This window comes from Dinoponera quadriceps, unplaced genomic scaffold (assembly GCF_001313825.1).
Source record: "Dinoponera quadriceps isolate SergipeBrazil2010 unplaced genomic scaffold, ASM131382v1 scaffold10554, whole genome shotgun sequence".
In the NCBI taxonomy this organism is placed as follows: Eukaryota; Metazoa; Arthropoda; class Insecta; order Hymenoptera; family Formicidae; genus Dinoponera; species Dinoponera quadriceps.
The window spans coordinates 5,475-13,148 of record NW_014564310.1 but is presented as its reverse complement, the minus strand read 5'-3'; positions in this window follow the sequence as shown (position 1 = coordinate 13,148).

Here is a 7,674-nt window from a genome sequence, read left to right as displayed (position 1 = left end):
CCGTCGTAAATCTCTCAACCGTACTCGAGGACGTTCCCCCGCGAGATTTGAGAAGTGCGGGTGGGAACGTCGCAGCTTGAACGATTTCGATACCTTCTGTACCGAAAATCGTGCAATTCGAGCCGGTATCTATTAAACCAAGAAGCAAGTTTTCGTCGATCTCAATTTCTAAATAGCGCAGCGGGGATCGTTCGCCGGGCTCGTATGCGCTGTAGGAAAAGGTTTCGTCGTCCACGGCCCGCACGCGGGTCTCGGCATTATTAAAAGTCGTAGGGACTTACTCTACGAACTTCTTCTCGCGTTTCCCGCACACGAGGGACACGTACGTATGGTATGTTGTCGTTTACCGCACCGGTAGCAATGGGCTTGAGGGGCCTCGGTACACTCCCGCGTGAAGTGTCCCCCCCGTCCACAGTTCCAACAACGCGTCCCCATGGCCGTCCCCGCTGGCTCTCTCCTCGCGGAGGGTCGTGTCGCGCCCAGAGTAGCGCGCGCGTTATTCGGCGGGGTCGGTCCCGCTCGTTCCCGCGGAGGCTCCGGCACGGGTCGCCTGGGTGCGGGCGGCGTCGTCCTCCGACGTGTCCCGCTTTGGGGAACCGCTGTCCCCCCCGTTCACGGCTCGGGCAGATCGTGGACCGCCATAGATACCGACGACCTCGCGGATCGCGGCGGCGGCTTATACGATAAGTCAGCGAACGCGGATTGCTCTGGCGTTGGCGGTGCTCGATACCGACTCACCGCCACGTAGCTGCGTTGCACACGTGTGGCGAGTCTCATTAACGACGTGAAATTGTCAAAATCCTCTCGATTCAACGATATCTGTAACCTCGGTGACATATTGTGTTGCGCTCTCGTGAGCTGCTCCGAGAGGCTCCACGGCAGATCGAGCCGGTTAATCAGTACGCGGATGCACGTCACGAAGTCCGCGATCGGCTCCTCTTTTCCCTGCGTACGACGCGATATTTTTTCCCGTAGGACGTCCTGGTAATCGGGATCCCCGAAGCGCGAACGAAACGCGCGGCAGAATTCCGGCCACGTGCGCCATTCTTCCTGCTCCACCCGAAACCAGTGGAGCGCTATTCCGGTAAGGAGGAACGGCAGGCACCGGAATAGGCTCTCGTCGGAAATCGGCGCGATTCCGCAGGCCTCCTCTATACGCTTTAAAAACGTTTCCGCGTCCGACCCGCGCTCCCCGGAGAAACTCAGGTTCCACCGCCGCATTTTTCGTAGGCCTCAGCCGCCGAGAGATAGACGCTCTCACGTGGAGGCGTCTCAACAGCAGACGGCGGTGGTCGCAGGGTCGATGTCCCCTTCGGGGTCGCCCCGCGTCGAGTGGTACAGGTTTTCGTTCTGTAACCCCCGATTGCCTTGCTTTTCCTGAGGTCCTTCATTGCGTCTCCCGGCCTTTTGGGGAGGTTTGGGAACCCATAAAACGCGGCATCGAGGACAGGTGAGGGGACGGGTATTTCCCCCTCATCCTGCCTCCTCGTGACCCTCTCATAACGGGTCAGCCGCCCGCGAAGCTGCGCCGTGGTCCCATCCGTGCGCAGCCCCCGCAACGCCAGCTGGTCGATCAGCTGGTCGGGCGATAGCCCGTGCGCCCATGCGTCGAGGGTCACTCCCTCCGACGCGCGGCGCAACCCTATTTTCTTATCGTCCGCGGTTGTCGGCAATGTCAGGAAGAAAATTCAACAAAAGTCCTTGCTGCGGTCGAAGAGGAGTCACTAAACGCGAGCAAGCTGTGAAAAAACAAAAAAAAAATTTTAATCCCTCTTCGCACCACCAGAGCGAAAATATCCCCGGGTCATTATTTCGGGGACACCCGGTATCTGATCAGCTGGTTGATCGGTTGTTTATTATCCGCGGCACCGGTCGCGATCACGCAACCCGAGGTAAACAATCTGAGCGAGCAGACGACAAGCGCACTTGCTCTTGCGGAGCACGACGCTGTCTCAATGACAGCACGCACAAAAAAAAAATAATATCGCTTTTTCTCCGATCTTTGGCAGAAGCTCAACACCAAGCGACAGCGTGATACCCGATCACGTGTACACCAACAATATTCGTTAGTTAACCCACATTTATTTCACGAGTGCCGCACACTGAGCCACCAAAAACAAATCAAACACAAAAAAAATTTTGTTAGACTACTAACTTGGCTCGGTATTGATCACGTGCCCTCAAGCGCTTTCACGCGTTTCATTAAGAGAGCAGCGAAAGAAAGAGAAAAAAAAGAAATAGAAAAAAAAAATATTTCCGAACGGTTTCGCGCTAACCGTCGTTGCCGTTGGTCGACAGCAGAAAAACTTAATTCCCCCGAGACCAGGGGAGCAAGGAGGAGAGCAGAAAAAAACCGCAAAAACCCAATGCCGCGGCTGGACCCGGCTGGACGGCGTGACCGCCGAACGGAAAAGCACGAACGGAAAAGTGAAACAAGGGCTCCACATTGGGCGCCAAAATTTGCGATCATATTTCGTGTCTCGGCTTCACCGAGTCACCGGTGCAAAGCCGAGAGGCGAACCTCGGGACGCGATACGATATCCGGGCCTCCTCAGGTCCGAATGGGCGCCAAGTGCGCGCGAGTCGCACCCAATAATTGCTGACCTTCGCGGTCGGCGAAGCCGTCCACGCGTTGGCCCCGCGACCCGAGTTCGTTCCGTTTGGGACCGGCAGCTCAGGGGTGAAATTAAGTCGGAGGCCGGGGGGTCCGGATGGTCTTGCCGGGAATCGCCGATAACCGAAAAAGGAACGAGATCACGAAAAGAAAGACAGCGGCTTCGATAGATTCGCACGCCTTTATTTGGCCTTCTCGGTAACGTATCATACACGGCGCTTTGGCGTAGCGCCTTCCGATATACAAGTTATCTCGCTCTTTTCATTCTTTTTCGAACCGCGTCGGGTCTGCGGTGCCTGCTAATAGTGACCGGCGAGGCAAGGGGGAAAGGATTTCGCACACTGGACCGCGGAGCAATTTTCCCTGCGGCTCTCTACTACAACACCAAACAGAAAAAATGAATGCGGTAAGGCGGCCTTAAAATTACGGGCTCCCGGGTGGCTGGCTCTCGGAGATCCTCGTCTTGTTTCTGAATTTCTCTCTCTCTCTCTCTCTCTCTCTCTCTCTCTCTCTCTCTCTCTCTCTCTCGTGCTCTCTTTCTCGCCTGCGCTTTCGCTCGTGTTCTCTCGCTCGCCCCCGCTCTCGCTTGTGCTTGCACTCGCTCTCCCTCGTCACCAAAATCGATTGCTTTTAGTCGCGAGAACTAACTGTCGGAAGTGAAGGTCAAATCCCATCCACCGGAGAGACTACTCGTTTTAAACAGCTTTCCCCTTCCTTTGTGGTTCTGAAATCCCCTCCTTGACAGCCGGATCCTTGCCGGCGGTTACCGAGACGCTTCGAATCCGTCCTTGTGCGCGACCTCGGCCCGCCGGCCTGACCGCCGCCGAGGTGTCGGAAGATAGCCGCGGCGATGCAGGTAACGGCTCCTTGTCGATCGACACTGATCAGAGGGCGGCGAGGCCATAGCGTCAGGCGGGAGCTTCGGGTAACCTAGGTTCCTCCACCCGGCGGTTGTCGCTTTGAACTCTTCTCGCCGCCACCCGGAGCGGGGCTATACATCCTTGGGGACGCGAAACTCGCCTCAACCGCTACCGCGCGCCCGCGGCGCGCGGTCTCCGCTATCTCGATAGCACAAAATAACAAAAAAACCAATTGATTGTTTTAATTCGGCGCTTCTGTGCGCCACTCGATTTGCACTAGGGCCCTTGCTCTTGTGACGGGCGCTCCCAGCTGCCACGTCACGACACATAGCGTCGAGTTTTTTTGATCTTCCTCGACGTATGGTTTCATCGTATAATAATACTTTGTCGTTTACTTGGTAATGGACCCCTTTTGTTTTTTTATCTTAGTATCGTTTGCTCTTTATTATTTCTTCTTTGACGTGTTCACGTGCTAGCTGATTTGTTGCGCGTAAACTCTGTTTGAGTTCTTGGGCATAGTCGTCGAAAGTGTATGCCGGTTCGGTTTTAGGTATACGGCAGAGTATAACGTCGCTTCATGTCCGTATAATAGTTCGAATGGTGTGTAGCCTGTGCTCGCATGCGGGGTCGTGTTATATGTAAAAATTGGGTATGGCATCCATTTATCACAGTCTGTTTGTTCGCTATTAATGTAATGTCTTAAGTATTCTGCTAATGTTCTATGCGAACCTTCTAGTGCGCCATTACTTTGCGGATGATACGCGGTTGTTAGTATTTTTTGCATTCTTAGTAATTTGCAAGTGTTTTAAAACACGTTGCTTGAAAAGTTTGTTCCTTGACCCGTTTTTATTTTACCAGGAATTTCGTATTCCAAAATTATTATCTCTACAAACTTTTTAGCGATAGTTGAGGCTTCTTCATTTGGTATAGGTATCGCTTTACTGAATTTAGTTAAGTTATCTTGAAATATCAGTATGTATTTATTTCCATGTCGTGTAACTGTCAATGGTCCTACAATGTCTAATGCGCATTTTTCAAATGGTTTGCGCAGGGTATCGGTGATTACGAGAAGCTTTTTAGTGTTTTGCGATAATTTGTTTATTTGATATAGTTCATATTTATTAATATATTTTTTTATATCGTCCGCCATATTTTTCTATTGGTGATTTAGCTGTATTCTCTTTATTGTTCTTTGTATGTCTTGATGCCCTCCAAGAGATGCATCGTGATATTCATAAAGTATTTGTCTTTTTTCTTCTTCGGTACATTTCCGAGGGTTTCCTGTTTCGTCCGCATAATTTTGTTCAGCGTATTTTTTTTCTTCGTCCTTTTCCTCTGCCTCCTCCTGCGCGCCTATATTTAAGACAGGTCGTATTATGTTTCTGCTAAGCGCGTCGGCGTTCGTGTTCGCTCGTCCGGCCTTGTGTATGATTTCGTAATCATATTCTTCTAATTTTAGTCGCCACCTCATTATTCGTGATCCGAAGTCCGTGACGTTAAATAGCCATACCAGTGGTTTAGGGTCGGTTATTATTTTGAATTTTGTTCCATGTACATACGGGCGAAAATTTTTTACTGCCCATACTATTGCTAGCAGTTCTTTTCCCGTAGGGCTGTCATTTTGTTCTGTGCGTGATAATACGCGGCTAACGTAAGTTATAGGGTTGTCTTTCCCAATCGTCCCTTGTGACAATATAGCTCTTATCGCGAAATTCGAAGCGTCGGTGGTAATGATAAATCCCTTGTCGAATTCCGGACACTATAGTACGAGAGCGGTTGTCAATTTTTCCTTTAATGTTATAAACATATGTTCTTGTTCTTTCTCAATTCAAATGGTGTTTTTTTTTAAATTTTGTTAGAGGTCGCGCTACCTTAGAAAAAATTTCTATGAATCGTAGAGAGTATCCGGCTAAACCTATGAAAGATTGTATATATTTGACTTTTTTTGAAACTGGGAACATGTGTACTATCTCTAATTTTGATGGGTCAGGTAAAATTTCCTTTTCTGAAATTATATGCCCTAAATACGTAACTTCTTTCCATAGGAAATTGCACTTGTCTGACTGTAATTTTAAATTGCTTTAGCGCAACTCTTTAATACAGTGGTTAATTTTTTGTTACGGTCCTCCAGGCTGGACCCATAGATGACGATGTCGTCTAAATATACCAGGCATTATAAACCTTGTAGTCCTGCTAATTCTGTATTTATTAGTCGCTGAAAGGTTGGTGGTGCGTTTTTTAACCCGAAAGGCATTCAATTGAATTCGAAATGTCCTGTGGGTGTTGAGAATGCTGTTTTATACTTATCTTGTTTGCCCATTGGAATTTGATGATAACCTGACGTTAATCTAATGTTGTGAAATATTTTGCATTTCCAAGCTGGTTCAGGATATGATTTATTTTTGGTAACGGGAAGGAATCTCCTACCGTTAGATCATTTAATTTTCTGAAATCAATCACTACTCGCAATTCGGTTTTTGCGGTCGCGTCGGTTTTTTTAGCAGTACCAATAGGGGAGCATTCCATTGGCTGGTGCTAGGACGAACGATGCCAACATCGAGCATATCTCGTACTTGTCGATCTACTTCTTGCTTATTTTTCTTGGGCAGACGGTACGGTTTTATATTTACTGGCGTTACATTAACTCGAGTAGCAATAGGATGCTCTACCGCTGTAATGTGAGTGAGATGATCTCCTTCAAGGAGGAATACATCGCTGAAATCCTCACAAATTGCGTGTACTATTTTCGCTCTTCATAGTTCAAGTGTTGCAGGCGTAATTGTAGCTTCAATTTTTCTATTCGTGCTTGCACCGTGCTTCATGTTTCTGTCTCGTATTTATTAGATTTATCTCTTTCTCGTTAGTATGTGGCATGTCTTCTAAGGTCACATACGGGGTGGCTATTTCGACTGAATCCTCCCTAGGATTTATAATGCTCACGTTACAAGTGTAATTATTTGATTTTACCAGACAATTTCCAATAAAAACTCCAGGTTTTCTCTCTTCAGCTCTAACGATTCCTATTGAATTTACGTTCGTTGCAGCTTTTATTATTGTTTCACTTCGGGCAGATATCTGATATGTTTGATGGGGTAATAGACCTAAATTGTTCCCTAGAATTTTCAGTTTCCTGCTCTGATAATCGCAAGTCGCCTTATGCGCCTGCAGGAAATCTACTCCTAATATTCCCTCGTACTCGATGGGGAAATCATCTTTTACTACGTAGATTTCGTGTTGTAGGACATGCCTCCCTAGTTTCATGGTCGCTATAAATGTGCCTAGCGTGCTTGTTTGATGTCCGGTTAATCCGGTCAGTGTTTCTTCGTCTATAGTCACTGAAGTTTTCTTTTTTAAGGTTCGTACTTTTACAAAACTAATTGACGAGCAGTTATCCAATATGAGCAGAATTTTTCCCTTCTGGTTTTGCTTATTGGGAGGATTACTAAGTCCAGTCCTTTGTGTGTTTATTTTGCCTTCCTAATTTGATTAATTTGAAATTCTTGGGTACTTTGTGTTTTATTTTCTCGTTTTTGCCTCTCGTTGTTATTTTTGCTTTCGATGGATGGGTCTCCTTGATTTGTTCCACACCTATCTGTGGAGGCGTTATTTGTACTTTATCGCCCCTCGCGACGTTCGAAGTTAGGTGCAGCGTATTCAGCCGGCTTCCCATGCAGTTTCCAGCAGCCCATGCAGCTTCTTCGCGTGTATGTCCTACCTTTTACAGTGTGTGCAATATTTTCCCATCGCGTTTACGCGAGGGCGTTCACTTAATGTTGGTAGGGTAAATCGGTTAGCGTAACGGTTGGTACGACAATCCTTCCCTAGATGTCCTATTTGGCCGCATTTATGACACGTCGAGTGTCTAGTGTTTTCTCGGGCCCGCGGATGTGTCGTCGATCGATTATTATATGAGAGTGCAGTTTCCCGATTATTATAGTAATTCGTTAGTCCTTTCACCTTTTCTTTCTTCATAGATCCGGCGATTGCTTCTGCCAGTGTAGCGGGAGTTCGGTATCGTAATATGGTTTGCAGCTGATCATTTTGCCCGAGTTGATAATTTATTAGCGTTTGAGGTATTATGTATTCGTGTATGGTTCTTTTTTCTGTCGGGGTGTAGAATGCACCTTCAGTGGCTGACTCTAACAATACTGCTGCTAGTCTATCAACTGTCTTTCCGTAGTCTCGCGCGACTTCTCCGGG